This window comes from Bombina bombina, chromosome 2, assembly GCF_027579735.1.
Source record: "Bombina bombina isolate aBomBom1 chromosome 2, aBomBom1.pri, whole genome shotgun sequence".
NCBI lineage: Eukaryota > Metazoa > Chordata > Amphibia > Anura > Bombinatoridae > Bombina > Bombina bombina.
In genome coordinates, this window is record NC_069500.1 from 27,779,091 (window position 1) to 27,796,590 (window position 17,500).

Below are 17,500 nucleotides of genomic sequence, written 5' to 3' on the forward strand. Positions count from 1 at the left end.
GAATTCACAGACTATACGTATTTGCATTTGTGATTGGCTGATGGCTGTCACATGATGCAGTGGGAGTGGAAATAGACATAACTTTGAAAGTTGTTAGAAAAAAATGTACTACTCATTTGAAGTTAAAGTGAAGGTAAAGTCTTCCGTTTTTGTAAGCTGTATTAGGTTACCCATCTACTATATAGTAAGATCGCTAATTTTTTTTAAAATATTAGTATATATATGATTGTATAACAAACTTTTTTCTTATCTATGTTCTCGGCCGGTCTTGACTGTATTACGTACAGAGCGGTCCCACCCGCTCTACACGTACTGAAAAAAGCGCGTTCCCGATAGCCAGACAAGTTGCGCATGCGCACACCTCGCCGAACATTCTAATTGCGCCTGCGTGACTCAAATCATTTGTTACCTAAAGCGCAGGCGTCAAGATTTCACAAGATTTCCACTTATAAGGAGGAATTGCGCATGCGCTAATCTTGAACGAGCACGGCTTGGAAGGGAGAGCAAGTTATGCCAACACATGCGCAGAACGGCAAGCAAGTTTGTGACGTCAAATGACGGCCGCCTAACGGCCAGACGTACTATTGGCTAATTTAAGAACGTGACCGGACTGCAAAACCACCCCCCAAAAAACGGGCTGTTTATCTAACGCTTCGAATTGGACAGAAAAAAGGTGATAACTCTGTAAATATTTAGAAATAACAAAAGTGATGACTTAAAGTACCCTTTATTTTATAGCTATTTACATTTAAAATTATCGAACCTTGCAAACTTTACCTTCACTTTAAGACTGAGGGGCCGATTAACTAAGCAGGTGCCGATACTTCTGGATTTCCAGGGCTTGGGGAAAGCATCACGCACTTTGACATTCATGACTTTAACAACGAGACTCTTTATTGTGTCTTCCATGACAATGAAAGTGTCTATCCCGAGGGCTGATAAACATGCTGCGATATTGATTGTTTATTGCAAATAAGCTTAACATCAAAATGTATGACTTTATTCGTATTTAATTTGCAGCGTTTAGCTGGCGAGAAAAAGATTTATCTTGCGTTCTGGTGATTCCATAATGATGTGCAAATTGTTCGCATCTCCAGATGTGAACGGAACTAGCTTAAATCTTTTAATTTAGCAGAACTGAAATTTTCATTCTTCGTGGGATAGAAATAAATTAAATTGTTACCTCGGGGTGACTGGATTCTGCTTAAAGAAACCAATTACACTGATAAGGTTTCTTTTTTTAGATATGTTTTTTTTTTATAGCACCTTTTAAATACAATTACGGAATCTGTAGATAGCAAGAGTTCCTTATCTTCTGCTTATTGGCAGCTCTGTATTTTAAGGGTAGTAACAACTCATTTTGTATAGCTGATAGTATATGGAGAAGTGCAGGGTTATATCAAAATGTATAATGCATTATTTATTTGTTTTTTAAAAAGTAGTTTGTAATTGATTGATAGTCAATAATTTAACACACATATTACACACTACACACACTGTGAGCCACACACACACACACTACATGCACACATAGACCACACACATGCACACACAAACACACACACACACACTACAAGCACACATACACAGTGCATGTACACACACTACACGTCACGTACACACACACACCATAAGCACACATACACAGTACACATATACACACACACACACTAAACATATACACACTACACACACACACTAAACATATACACACACACACTAAACATATACACACACACTACACACACATATTCACACAGTTATACACATACACTTAACCCACTACCACACACTGGGCTTATTATCTTAAACCATGTGTAACATATGACGTTTCAAGTCTAGTGTTGCCCTATCCTCAGACGTTATATATATGAATATATGTCATATCTAGCCTTCAAAAAATGTTTGTATCATTGCTAAAGAATAAACTGTACTGTTTTTTTTTATTTATTTTTAGTGCTCTTATTTTTAGCAGTGCATTCAGATTTGATTTCCTACTTTAAAATACCCTCTGAAATCCGTGTGGCTTTTATAAAGAAAATAATTGGTTTGAGCTGATACCATCTGAAAAAGGAACTCCCACACAGATCTGTGTTCAGTTAGCGTTCGTGTAGGCGCTGTGACGCAATATATCACACTACATGTTGTGTGTCACAGATTGGAACCATGTGACATTTTTATGGGTTTGCTGCAGTTAGTAGGGATGCAAATACGGTACCCGAGTTCTCAGAAACAAGCGCTGTAGCCCAAGGAGAAAGGTAAAGAAACTGTGTGTGAAGAGGGAGTTAACCATTTATGTGCCATAGAATTCTACAACACTTTGGATATGTAAATAGGAACGTAAGATGATGGGGAACATTTTAATAAAATAAAAAAAAGAAACGACTATTAATTTATTTTTCTTTACAAAAATGTTATTGGAACCTGTTTGTGCGTCATGTATGACCCTAATGTTTTAAGTGATGCACATGTATGTAGTGCACATGGCTAGACCCCAGCAGAGAGAAATAGGTTGTTACTACAGTATGGGGGACATTTGAACATATTTACAGCAGAGGTTAAAGAGAGATAGAAGTCCAAATGAAACTGTTATCAAATGTACCTTTCCTTGGTCTCCTTTTGCTGAAGTTTAGCTACTTTCCATAACAGCATACGGATATAAGTGTGCATGTGTCTTAAAGGGACATTGTACAGTAGATTTTTCTTTAATGAGTCAGATAGAGCGTGTGATTTAAACACCTTTCTAACTTACCTCCATTTGCAATATTTCTTTATCTCTTTTCTAGAACAGCAGGGACAAATGATTAACCCCTTAATGACCAGCGACGTACCCTGTACCCCGCTGGTCTTTGTATTGGCGTTATAGCCGGTCTCGCCACCATAGCGCAGTCTTGTCATTCGTGACAAGACCCACGCTATTATAAGAAGACCATCCCTTAACAACCAGCAGCGTACAGGGTACGTCGTGGTCATTAAAGGCTTAGCCCATTCCTAGAGCACTATGTAGCAGCAGTTTTGCAAGAGCACTAGAGGGCAGCACTATTCCCTGTCACATAGGGCTCCCGATGCTACCTAGGTATCTCTTCAGCACAGACTATCGTGGGAACAAAGTAAATTGGATAATAGACGTAAATTGGAAAAAAAAAATTTATATGAAATGCTCTGTCTGAATCTCAAAATATTTTTTTGGGGGTTTCTTATACACTTAAGAACTATCTGTATAACATTATAACGAGGGATGCACCGGAAATTCGGCCGCAGAAACGTTTCGGGCGAAAATGTCATTTTTGGCTATTTCGGTTTTCGGGTTTTTTTTGCCTGTTATTTTCGGTAAAATGATTGTGTAGCATATTTCATGTTTGATGCTACCCCACAGCTGCTGTTTGAGTTCATTTCTTGCCTTACTGTTTCTCATATAATAATAGTTTTCTAGGACTATATTTGGATAATTAAATCGGATTCTGTTGCACAGAACTAAATACAGAATAATACAGTATATTGATATTTAATATTGTTTTAAGTAGGGATGCACCGAAATTTGGTCGCAGAGACATTTTGACCGAAAATGGCATTACCGTATTTTGTCTGTTTTGTTTTCTTGGTAAAATTATTGTGTAGCATATTATTCTTTTAAGATATTTTTGTCCAATTTTAGTTTCAATAAAAGTGTGGTTATTTTATTTTATTGGCTTGCAGGTTTTAAATTCTGATTCATTCATAAAATAGTCTAATTATGCAAAAAAAAAACTAAAAAAAAATAGATTTTGGGTAAAAAAGACATTTCCGGATTCGGTTTTGGTCCAGAATTTCCATTTCGGTGCATCACTAATTATAACAAACATTGTTGCAAAACCTGTTGCACGTTCCTTAGCCTACCTCAGTATGCTCTCATAACAAGGAGCTAAGATTTTACAAAGGAAACAGAGAAATCTGTACATTTGGTAAAATAAATAAATTGGAGGTTTTTTTTTAATTGTTTGCCCATAAGAAAAGCTTCATATTTCAATGTTCCTTTTAAGTGACATAAAAGCCATTCTTCATTCCTGAAAGCCGTAGTAGTTTTATTTAATATACATTTTGCATTTTTGCCATATGTTTTCACTTCTAGAGTAATGAAACCGCATGTGACTTCCTGGTTATACATTGCGCGAACACACATTACTCTCCTGCAAATGCACCAACTGTCAGTGATGCAGCGATATCACTGGCGGCACTTGCAGAAGCAAATAAATGTGCACAAACCCTATGCTGTATCCACAGCAGGTCACGTGCGCTTAATGTTTTTCAGCAAATAATTTTTAGCAATGCAAATATGTTTCAAAAATGAAAAATTGTCAAGGTATAAGGGTTTAAGAAATAGCAACCTGGGTAAGTGCAGAATTACATGTTTACGTTATTGATATAAAATGTTATTGTTTTGTATTTAGTTATTTTAGTAAATGATAATACATCGAACTCTTTGTGTAGAATAACAGCAACCAACCTCAAATATATACTTGATTAAATATAATATATAAAAGTATATATTTTGTTTAGCTTTTGCCTTCCAGAGTGGAATAGCAATGTGTTTACAGAGCTCTGTATTAATCATGTGGTCAAAATTGCCCTGGGTAAAACAAAATAAAATAATAATTTCTTATGGGGTGAATATTGGGCTGAGATCAGAATTTGATTTGTGCAGAGCTTCCTATTGTCAGGTACTCACCAGTAGGTCTCCCTGTGACACCTGGGAATGCCAGGACCCTTGTGAAGCTGTGCAGTGTATTAGCACCTTGTAACAGGCAGCAGGATAGCAGTTAAACAATGCTGAGATTCCTAATCAGGACCAGGCCCTGTCTCACACTGTTTCTAAGTCAAGATCAAACAGAGCAGTAATTCCTAGCAGAGGAGAGGTCTCTTTACATATGTGGCCCTACAGAGATGGGTGTGCTCGGCAAGGTGTAGGCATCTGGCGCACTTAGGGCCTTTCTACTGCTCATTATTATTGTTGTTAGCGCCATAGGAAGCCAAAAATGTGCAACACGCTGATGTTTGTGTATACAGTCACTTATACTGGGTGCACTTAATTAACAAAGGCCTCACACAAATGCACACTCAGGTATTAAAGGGACAGTCTACTACAGAATTGTTATTGTTAAAAAAGTTAGATAATCCCTTTATTATCCATTCCACAGTTTTGCATAACCAACACGGTTATATTTATATACTTTTTACCTCTGTGATTACCTTGTACACTGCCCCCTTATTTCAATTCTTTTGACAGAATTGCCTTTTAGCCAATTGGTGCTCACTCATAGATAACTCTACGGAAGTGAGCACAATGGTATCTATATGGCACACATGAACTTAACTCTCTAGCTGTGAAAAACTGTCAAAATGCACTGATATAAGAGGCGGCCTTCGAGGGCTTAGAAATTAGCATATGAGCCTACCTAGGTTTAGTTTTCAACAAAGAATACCAAGAGAATACCAAGAGAACAAAGCAAATTTGGGTGTGGGTGTGAAAAGTGCCTTTACATTGCAGTCTATAGGGAACTGTGTGTTCTCTATAAATATATATGTATGTGCTTATATGCATATGTATTTATGTGTTAGTATGTGCTTATATGCATATGTATTTATGTGTTAGTATGTGCTTATATGCATATGTATGTATGTGTTAGTATGTGCTTATATGCATATGTATTTATGTGTTAGTATGTGCTTATATGCATATGTATGTATGTGTTAGTATGTGCTTATATGCATATGTATGTATGTGTTACTATGTGCTTATATGCATATAATTTATGTGTTAATATGTGTATACACATATAAACACAAAATATATATATGTATACACACATATAAACACAAGTAAATTAGAAAGTTGTTTAAAATTGCTTGTTCTATCTGAATCATGATAGAACAATTTGGGTTTCATGTCCCTTTAGGTTGAGCACAAATATTGCTCAAAGCAGAGATAGTGTTAGCAAAGAACTTAACCAAAAACTCCACTACTTGAGCAGAATATTTGCTTTTGAGCATGAATTTTAGTACTGGTCCTAACTAAAACCTATAATCCAAGGGAAAGAACACACCTGCGTTATCTGCCATGAATTTTGTAGAATGCATTATAGTTTCACGCAGATGGTATATATATAAATACAGAAATGCAAGTAATATGGATTGCGCTTTAACAATATTAACGGTACATATTAATTCATTGTAATCTGGTCCAAAACGTAAGGAATAATTCACTGATTAGCAAAAAAAAAAAAAACTTTTTATCTGATAAGGTCAAATAATACTTTTATCACCAGACAAACATTCAATTTGTTAAATCATGTACTGAACATTCTAAGCAACAAATAATATTTATTTTTCTGTGGTTCATTTAGCAGGTGCTTCATATTTTACCTGTCGATAATTCTCTCTAATTAATACAGTGACGCGTGAAGTCCTCTGTTTCTTAAAAGGACATTAAGCACTTTACAATTGTAATATAAAATATTTAATTATATGTAGCAAAAATAATATATATATATATATATATATTATATGAGAAATTTCTTTTTAACATCAGCCTTAAATAAATTGTGTTTTCCAAGGGTTAAAATTGCCCTAATGCATTAGAATATTTACTTTTATCAGCTTTAAATCCCTTTAAACATTTCCAGAAAAGAAAAAAAATGTTTACAATTTTTTTCATAATGATAATAATCATGGGCTGTCTTTGGACAATAGCATTATCTCATGTAAGACCTAGCGTGTCTATTTGTGCTCCCTTGTGTGTGCGCTGTACCATCTCACACCATTGGAACAATCTCACTGTCACATTCCACTATTGTAGCAATGCGCAGACCTGCACCTGGGACACCCCATTAGAGAAGTCCACTTGTATCTCACGTCACCTGTCACTTGTGTGAAAGAATTTGCCATGGCTGATAAAACAGATTTTTTTCTTACGTCATTTAGAAATCTGCTTCTTGTATACATTCTGTTTTATCAGGGTTATGCCTTGGGGCGTTGACCTCTGTTCCTGGAGAGCATTAACTACCCAGAATCCTAAGCTGGCCTATAATCAATGTGTTCTGTGTAGTCCCATGGGAAACTTTGCACTTGGGCCATCTTCATGTGTCTGTTTAATAATTTAGTTTCAAGAGGGACATGTTTTCTTGGACATTTTTTAGTAAAACAATTTAACCCCTTTACTGTTAAAAAGAATTGTAATGCATTGCATAGAGAAGGCTTAGAATTAAAGGGTTAATGTTACACACCATAACTAACTTGTACATCAACAGTGAAAACTTCATATGGTAAGCTACTTTTTCTAATGCACGTGTTTTTTTCTGCTTCATACAACTTGCAGTTAAAGAATTCACAGCTCATTTTCTAAGTATCTCAAATATCTGGTAATGAGCCCTGTTTTACCGTATTTATTCGAGTATAACGCGCACACGTGTATAACGCGCACCCCTAATTTTCGATTAAAAATCAGTATAAAATTTTGTTTCACACCAAGCATTGTAATTGACAAAAAAACGTTGTTGAACACGTGCGGCCATGATAAAAATCATTTATTGACAACGTAAACTGGTATAAACACAATACCGAAATAAAATTACCGGTAACAATATTTATTTAAAATGCTTCAAAGTCAGATTCATCATCAGATACACTAAAGAGTTGTTCCCATTCTTCTCGAGTTAATTTTTCATCAGTGTCCCAGTTGGCAGGAACATCTGTTTATACCCTGAGTTGCCATCTAACGGGTACCAGTATATCAATTAAAATATGAAGAACACTGAATTACGGTACGCAAAACACTGAATTGTACAAAAGCAATGCTTACCGTAACGTGTGGGCGAGGCGAGGAAATGAAGCGGCGACCATACAGCGGATAATAAGAATTCTCACCCCCAGTTCGGGCCGCCCACTGTACGCGACGAGGGGACGTTTTTTTTTTTTCTTCGCCCTCGCGTACAGTGAGCGGCTGCAGCCCGGAAAAGGCGCAGTACAAACTCACAATTCGCCTGCGCCCTCAATGGACCAGCCGCCACTGCCACCCCAGCCCTCGTTTATAACGCGCACCCAAACTTTGATTTCTTTTTTTGGTACAAAATTTTGCTCGTTATACTCGAATAAATACGGTATGTGCCTTTCCCTCATGCTTGATAAACTGAGCAGATGTAGTAGAGGAAGAACACTTAGTCCAGGGCTAATATTTCCTCTACGTACGCAGATATGTGTGGATGCCTATTTACAGTAAACAATAAACACTTATAAACTTCTGCTCATACTTTTGTGTAATTTACAAAGTACAGGGTCTAGCCTGCTCGTGTTGACTCTTGGAAATAATGAAAAAAATCTACCTAGACACATACAAAACCCAGAGATGGACTATACCTCACACATATCATGCTTCTCCCAAAACTCACAGCTCTGGGTGCTCACTAGACACATAAAAAACCCAGAGATGGACTTTACCTCACACATCTCATGCCACTCGCAAAACTCACAGCTCTGGGTGCTCACTAGACACATACAAAACCCAGAGATGGACTATACCTCACACATCTAATGCCACTTGCAGAACTCACAGCTCTGGGTGCTCACTAGACACATAAAAAACCCAGAGATAGACTATACCTCACACATCTCATGCCACTCGCAAAACTCACAGCTTTGGGTGCTCACTAGACACATACAAAACCCAGAGATGGACTATACCTCACACATCTCTTGCCACTTGCAAAACTCACAGCTCTGAGTGCTCACTAAACACATAAAAAACCCAGAGATGGACTATACCTCACACATCTCATGCCACTCGCAAAACTCACAGCTCTGGGTGCTCACTAGACACATACAAAACCCAGAGATGGACTATACCTCACACATCTAATGCCACTTGCAGAACTCACAGCTCTGGGTGCTCACTAGACACATAAAAAACCCAGAGATGGACTATATCTCACACATCTCATGCCACTCGCAAAACTCACAGCTCTGGGTGCTCACTAGACACATACAAAACCCAGAGATGGACTATACCTCACACATCTAATGCCACTTGCAGAACTCACAGCTCTGGGTGCTCACTAGACACATAAAAAACCCAGAGATGGACTATACCTCACACATCTCATGCCACTTGCAGAACTCACAGCTCTGGGTGCTCACTAGACACATAAAAAACACAGATATGGACTATACTTTAACACATCTCATGCCACTGACAATACTCACAGCTCTGGGTGCTCACTAGACACATACAAATCACAGAGATGGACTATACCCTCACACCTCTCATGCCACTCACAGAACTCACTTTTCTGGGTGCTCAATAGACACATACAAAACACAGAGATGGACTATACCCTCACACATCTCATGCCACTCACAAAACTCACAGCTCTGGTTGCTCACTAGACACTTACAAAACACAGAGATGTACTATAGCTCACACATCTCATGCCACACGCATAACTCACAGCTCTGTTTGCTTGCTAAACCCAAACAAAACAGAGAGATGGTCTATACCTCACACATCTCATGCCACTCGCAAAACTCACAGCTCTGGGTGTTCACTAGACACATACAAAACACAGAGATCGACTATACTCACACATCAAATTCCACTCGCAAAACTCACAGCTCTGGGTGCTCACTAGACACAAACAAAACCCAGAGATGGACTATACCTCACACATCTCATGCCACTCACAAAATTCACAGCTCTGGGTGCTCACTAGACACATACAAAACACAAAGATGGACTATACCTCACACATCTCATGCCACTCGCAAAACTCACAGCTCTGGGTGTTCACTAGACACATACAAAACACAGAGATCGACTATACTCACACATCAAATTCCACTCGCAAAACTCACAGCTCTGGGTGCTCACTAGACACAAACAAAACCCAGAGATGGACTATACCTCACACATCTCATGCCACTCGCAAAATTCACAGCTCTGGGTGCTCACTAGACACATACAAAACACAAAGATGGACTATACCTCACAAATCTCATACCACTCGCAAAACTCACAGCTCTGGGTGCTCACTAGACACATACAAAACACAGAAATGGACTATACTCTCACACATCTCATGCCACTTGCAGAACTCACAGCTCTGGGTGCTCACTAGACACATAAAAAACACAGATATCGACTATACTTTAACACATCTCATGACACTCACAATACTCACAGCTCTGGGTGCTCACTAGACACATACAAAACACAGAGATGGACTATACCCTCACACCTCTCATGCCACTCACAGAACTCACTTTTCTGGGTGCTCACTAGACACATACAAAACACAGAGATGGACTATACCCTGGACTATATCCTCACACATCTCATGCCACTCACAAAACTCACAGCTCTGGTTGCTCACTAGACACTTACAAAACACAGAGATGTACTATAGCTCACACATCTCATGACACACGCATAACTCACAGCTCTGGGTGCTCACTAGACACATACAAAACACAGAGATCGACTATACTCTCGCACATCTCATTCCACTCGCAAAACTTACAGCTCTGGGTACTCACTAGGCACATACAAAACCCAGAGATGGACTATACCTCACACATCTCATGCCACTCGCAAAACTCACAGCTCTGGGTGCTCACTAGACACAAACAAAACCCAAAGATGGACTATACCTCACACATCTCATGCCACTCGCAAAACTCACAGCTGTGGGTGCTCACTAGACACAAACAAAACCCAAAGATGGACTATACCTCACACATCTCATGCCACTCGCAAAACTCACAGCTCTGGGTGCTCACTAGACACAAACAAAACCCAAAGATGGACTATACCTCACACATCTCATGCCACTCGCAAAACTCACAGCTGTGGGTGCTCACTAGACACAAACAAAACCCAAAGATGGACTATACCTAACACATCTCATGCCACTCGCAAAACTCACAGCTCTGGGTGCTCACTAGACACATACAAAACACAGAGATGGACTATACTCTCACACATCTCATGCCACTTGCAGAACTCACAGCTCTGGGTGCACACTAGACACATAGAAAACACAGAGATGGACTATACCCTCACACATCTCATGCCACTCACAAAACTCACTTTTCTGGGTGCTCACTAGACTAATACAAAACACAATACAATAATAATACAAAATACAATTCCAAAACTGATACCATACATTTGATTGAGTCAACTAATCTGCTTAGTTCCACTACATCTCCTTCTGTTTACATCCTGTTTTTTCTTTAAGAACCTTTGGATGCTTAAACCTACCCAGCCCAACACCAGCTTGACCTACTTATAGCTATAACCTGCCCAGCCCAACACCAGCTTGACCTACTTATAACTAGAACCTGCCCAGCCCAACACCAGCTTGACCTACTTATAGCTAGAACCTGCCCAGCCAAACACAAGCTTGACCTACTTATAGCTAGAACCTGCCCAGCCCAACACCAGCTTGACCTACTTATAGCTAGAACCTGCCCAGCCCAACACCAACTTGACCTACTTATATAGCTAGAACCTTCCCAGCCCAACACCAGCTTGACCTACTTATAGCTAGAACCTGCCCAGCCCAACACCAGCTTTACCTACTTATAGCTAGAACCTGCCCAGCCCAACACCAGCTTTACCTACTTATAGCTAGAACCTGCCCAGCCCAACACCAGCTTGACCTACTTATAGCTAGAACCTGCCCAGCCCAACACCAGCTTTACCTACTTATAGCTAGAACCTGCCCAGCCCAACACCAGCTTTACCTACTTATAGCTAGAACCTGCCCAGCCCAACACCAGCTTGACCTACTTATAGCTAGAACCTGTCCAGATTCTGCCCACCGACAAACTCATACATCTACAACAAACTGCACAGACCATGTTATGTTACTCTCTGTCCCATCACTATTGTAGAAAATATGGATGGTGCAATTCTTCCAGGTATTACTTAGATAAAATTAAATGTAACCCATTAGTCACCTCTTATTTTAGGTTGTTAAAATGCGAGGTGTCTATTTTGAACATGTTGATCAGGCGTGATATTGATTTTATTTTACTTTTGGGGGAGGTAATGCAGTTGGGTGTGATTTCAGTCTTATAATGGCCAAAAAATAGATTTATGGCCAGTTATTAGGCTGGGTTCAACTGGACCTTGTTGACTATTACTAAACCTTTTTTGTGGTCCTCTATCACATAACAGTTCAGGGATCTGCATCTAGCAATATTATTTGTTTTTCTTATAATTGTTTTTCCTGTTTCTATAGGACAAAAGAAAGAAATTAATTGGATCTGGAGTTTATCATCTATTCGGTCCAGTACATCTACAAGAGTCATCCTTGAAGGTATAGTGTGATTGTTGTTTCAGTTAAATTTAATGAGTAGTGTCTTTTAAAGGGATATTAAACAGTATGAGATTGTGATATAATATGTTTAGTTGCAGTGTGTGTACTTAATAAAGGGACACTAAACCCACATTTTTTCTTTCATGATTCAGATAAAGCATGCAATTTCTAATTTACTCCTGTTATTATTTTTTATTCGTTCCCTTGCTATCTTTATTTAAAAAGCAGGAATGTAATGCATAGGAGCTGGACCATTTTTGGTTGAGAACCTGGGTTATGCTTGCTTATTGGTGGGTAAATGTCAGCCTCCAATAAGCAAGCGCTATCCATGGTGCTGAACCTAAAATGGTCTGGCTGCTAAGATTTACATTCCTGCTTTTAAAATAAAGATAGCAAGAGAACGAAGAAAAATTGATAATAGGAGTAAATTAGAAACTTGCTTAAAATGTCATGCTCTATCTGAATCATGAAAGAAAAAAAAATGGGTGTAGTGTACCTTTAAAAAAACTTTGCAATATACTTTCATTATATATTTTTCCCCTTTTCCTGTAATTTTACTCTGAGAATTGTTATTTTTCTAAACTCCACTGAGTCTCTTTAAAATAATGTGCAACACCATGTTTCAACTTAAGTTTACCCTTATCTGTCTCTCCTGCTGAAGACACTTAGGGACAGATATAGAACAGACATTAATAGGGACTGTGATAATAATAAAAATTGTGAATAATATAACATTGTGCACAAGAAATAATAAATCTGATAATGAAAGAAATCAACCCACTTTATTCTCAGATTGTATCCAAATGCGAGTTGGTTACAGTTTCCTTAAAGTGAAACACAGTAGATACAAAACATCATGGTGTAACTTTCTTTCCAATTCTTTTATAGACGAGAGTGGGATACTTATACTCACATTGCCACAAGCTACAATAGCTCTAAGTATTCAAGCATTGGTAATACAACCTCGATAACACAACGACTTCTTCATGTACAACATTTAGTAAAATAAAAAACATAAGGAAACAAATGACATTTAGAGCTTATGGATGGCGTATAATGTCTGTAACAAGTCTTTAGTATGCGAAGAACGCAGATATCCTTAGTGCTGCTTTGTGTTTGTCGGTCATTATCTACTCCCAGTGACGTCACGCTCCTACGTATCTCTGTCGTACGTTTCACCTACAGCTTTTCAAAGGATACTTAATCCTTGTCCATCCTTCCTTTATATAGTTCCTGCTTGATCCGGATTGGTCAGTCTTTTTAACTTTGACCAATCCGGATTAATCAGGAATGGAATAAAGGAAGGCTGGACATGGAAACCAAACCTTTATACTTATAGTTTCAATGTTTAAACAAATAATATAACATCTTCATAGTATAGGCTAATATTTGCTTTAAATAAATCATTATGTCTTGCATGTATTCACTGTTTAATATCCCTTTAAAATAAGTCAGGTTTTGAAATTTTGCAAACATTCATTTTAAAGGTGCAGTTGAACCCAGATGTAATTTCTCTTTCTCCAAAGCAGTTAGTTCCTTCTGTGTTGTGGAACTTGATAAAATGTTACCTTAAAGGGACACTACATAATAAAACACAGACATTTGTCTTAACACTGGGCTCCATTCCAGTATGTAAGAAGGGCTCTTTGAACTGTTTTTTAGAATGTGATAAGTTCTTTTCAAGTTCAAAGACATTTTTGATTTTTATTTAAATATCTTAAAGATGGTGAACATGTTTCGCAGTTGAAAAGTAGAATTTGAGCACTAATAAAATGTGATTGTCAGTTGTTCATTCATTATTTAATGTTAGTGTTTGAATAGTAGAAAATATTAATTAAAATAAACTAGAGACATTGATTTTTTTGCTAATAAATGTATATGGCAAACTTTTAAAATAATGTGTTTGGCTCCTTGTAGACCCCTTTTTTTCTACACTAGAGGGCTCGTTTAAAGGGTCATCGAGCTAAAAAAAAATGCAGCTAATTTTTTTTGTATGACACAATGTGAAGTCAAAGCTTTTTTCAATGTATATTGAAAATAGTAGAACAGCTGTTTACTTCCCATTGGCTGCTAGGTGCATCCTTTTCCTTGGTTGATATGTACTTCCTGTTAATGTTCATTGGCTGCAAGGTGCATCCTGTTCCTTGGTTGATATGAACTTCCGGTTTATACTCATTGGCTGCTAGGTACATCCTGTTCATTGGTTGATATGTACTTCCTGTTAATGTTCATTGGCTGCGAGGTTCATCCTGTTCCTTGGTTGATATGAACTTCCGGTTTATACTCATTGACTGCTAGGTACATCCTGTTCATTAGTTGATATGTACTTCCTGTTAATGTTCTTTGGCTGCTAAGTACATCTTGTTCATTGGTTGATATGTACTTCCTGTTAATGTTCATTGGCTGCTAGGTGCATCCTGTTCCTTGGTTGATATGTACTTCCTGTTAATGTTCATTGGCTGCTAAGTACATTCTGTTCATTGGTTGATATATACTTCCTGTTATTGCTTATTGACTGCAAGATACATCCTGTTCATTGGTTGATATGTACTTCCTGTTAAAGCTCATTGACTGCAAGATACATCCTTTTCATTGGTTGATATATATTTCCTGTTAATGCTCATTGGCTGCTAGATGCATCCTGTTCATTGGTTGATATGTACTTCCTGTTAATGCTTATTGAGTAGTAGAAGTAAGCACCTACATGACTGTTAGTAAGAAGTGCACAATTGATACTGGTAACTAAAATTAAATTTAAAGGGACAGTCTAGACCCAATACATAATTTTGATTACTTATTGTTACATTCCAGGGAAGCATTTTGCAACTGGTCCCACATCTATAAGCTTGTAAGAATTACATGAAACATTTAAATATTCGGAAAATGGCTGCCAATCTCCGCCCACCTCTTGCATGTATATTTTGGTACTCGTGAATAAGTTTTCCTACTTGCATAAGCTGATTTGTGCATATGAAATTTGAAATAGCTAACTGAAAAATATTAAACGTGCACTGCTAAACTGTCATACAAGAAAACAGCTAACTGGACAAGAAGAAAGCTGTCGGTGTAGAATGGCGGCCATTTTCAGCTGCTAACAAATAATCATTATTTAAACGTTTCATGTACGTCTTACAAGCTTATAGATGCGGAACAAGTTGCAAGATGCTTGGGTCTAGACTGTCCCTTTAAACAGATTTCACTACATATTTATTTAGGCAATACAAATATTTAAAATGCTACTTTTTCATTTAACATTTTACATTGTAATAAAGTTTGCCGTAGGCACTGTAATATAGATATTTCTGAGAGTCACATGATTATTCTAATGCTTTTGATACTGTATCGCACACTCACAGGTACTGTAGGTCTCTGCTAAACTGCGCAAATTCCCAAGGCATGAATGGCTGGAGGAAGGATAATAACACAATTAATTCATTTGGTAATAAGACGGGATTTTGTACTGTAATTAATTTCCAGTAAATACAAAATAATGAACTAGTAGCTCAGTAATACAGAAAGTAGATTATAGGATTATACAAGGAATATGAATTATTATTTTCATTTGTATAATGGGAGAAAGGACCAAAGGGAAAAGCAGTTCTAGTTGTATTCTAAGTTCTATGTGCCGTAGTGAAGTAGAGACCTTGGGGCCCATATATCAAGCTTGTGATCCTGTGTTTCTGGCAAGCCTTCAGACTCGTCAGAAACACCAGCTAATCCTGTCTGCCTGCTCTTATGAGGCGGACAGGATTCGCCGGAAATCAACCCGATCGAGTACGATTGGGTTGATTGACACCTCCCAGCTGGCGGATGATTGGCCGCGAGTCAGCAGGGGGCGGCGTTGCACCAGCAGCTCTTGTGAGCTGCTAGTGCAATGCTAAATGCGGAGAGCGTATTGCTCTCCGCATTCATCGAGGTCTTGCGGACCTGATCCGCACTGTCAGATCAGGTCCGCAAGACCTTTAATAAATAGGCCCCCTTGCCTTTGTTTGGTAGATGGAGAACTGGGCGCTGTATTATAATAAATTAGCAGATGAGGTTATTAGATAACAAATGTTAGATGTAGACTAAATGATTGTGAGTAAAGTTGAAATCCCCTACATTATAAACAGTATTTCATAACAGAGCAATTTATATCACATCTGCAAATCCAACAGATTCAATGGTTCCGCTAACTGTGGCACAAGGCATTCTGGGTAATGTTATGAAAATGTCCTTCATAATGTATCACCATTTTGCTTTTAACATGGGGAGACACAAAATAAATAGCAATAACCTTGAAACAAGATGAATTTGAGTCTAATGGTGAAGTCTGTAGTGTTTACCACTCAGTCAATTCATGGCATTGCATTTTGTGTCCCTGGGTTAAGGAGCTTAAATAATAATACTAATAATAATAATAATAATAATATTTTATTGTTGTAATTAATTCAATGCTTTTGTTTATGCATAGAGAACTGAGCACTGTATTATATTGTATGTTAATAGATATTTGTAGAAGCCTTAGTGTAGCACATATATCAAATACATAAACAACTGGCACCAAACAAAATAATGCATTTTTATATTAAGTGTCACATAAACATCTTGGCTGCGCTACAGCTGCAACAAGTTAAAGGGACATTTTACCCATATGCTAAATAACTTAATAGTGCTGCAGCGTATCTGTAAATTGCTGACTGGAAAATATCACATGAACGTCTCAATGTAAAAAAGAAAACGTAACTCACAATAGTGCGAGTTGTTGTTCTTCAGATATTTTTTACTGTCATCTGCCTGGTGAAAAAAATCCATCAGCATAATCGCGCTCACACTTTGCCTTATCAGGATCTCATGGAATTAAAGGGATACGAAACAAAAAAAAAATTCTCTCATGATTCAGATAGGCCAGCAATTTTGAGCAACTTTCTAGTTTATTCCTATTATCATGTTTTCCTTGTTCTCTCAGTATCTTTTTTTGAAAAGCAGCACTGTAAGCTTAGTAACCTAAATGTAGCCACCAATAAGCAAGTGCTATCCAGGGTGCTTAAACAAAAATGGGCCGGCTTTTCATATAAAGATACCAAGAGAACAAGGAAAATTGATAATAGAAGTAAATTCGGAAGTTGCTCAAAATTGTTGCTCTGTCTGAATCATGAAAATCATGAAAT

At 37.8% G+C, this 17,500-nt stretch overlaps 1 protein-coding gene across 3 annotated transcripts in view; it reads left to right on the forward strand.

Moving 5' to 3' along the window:
• CNTFR (ciliary neurotrophic factor receptor) overlaps positions 1–17,500 on the forward strand; it is a 1,195,985-nt gene that overhangs the window by 254,462 nt on the left and 924,023 nt on the right. For all 3 annotated transcript variants that reach the window (XM_053700981.1, XM_053700983.1, XM_053700982.1), the window contains exon 2: positions 12,273–12,350. The gene's annotated coding sequence lies outside the window, so the exon portion shown is untranslated. The remainder of the gene's footprint in view (positions 1–12,272; positions 12,351–17,500) is intronic.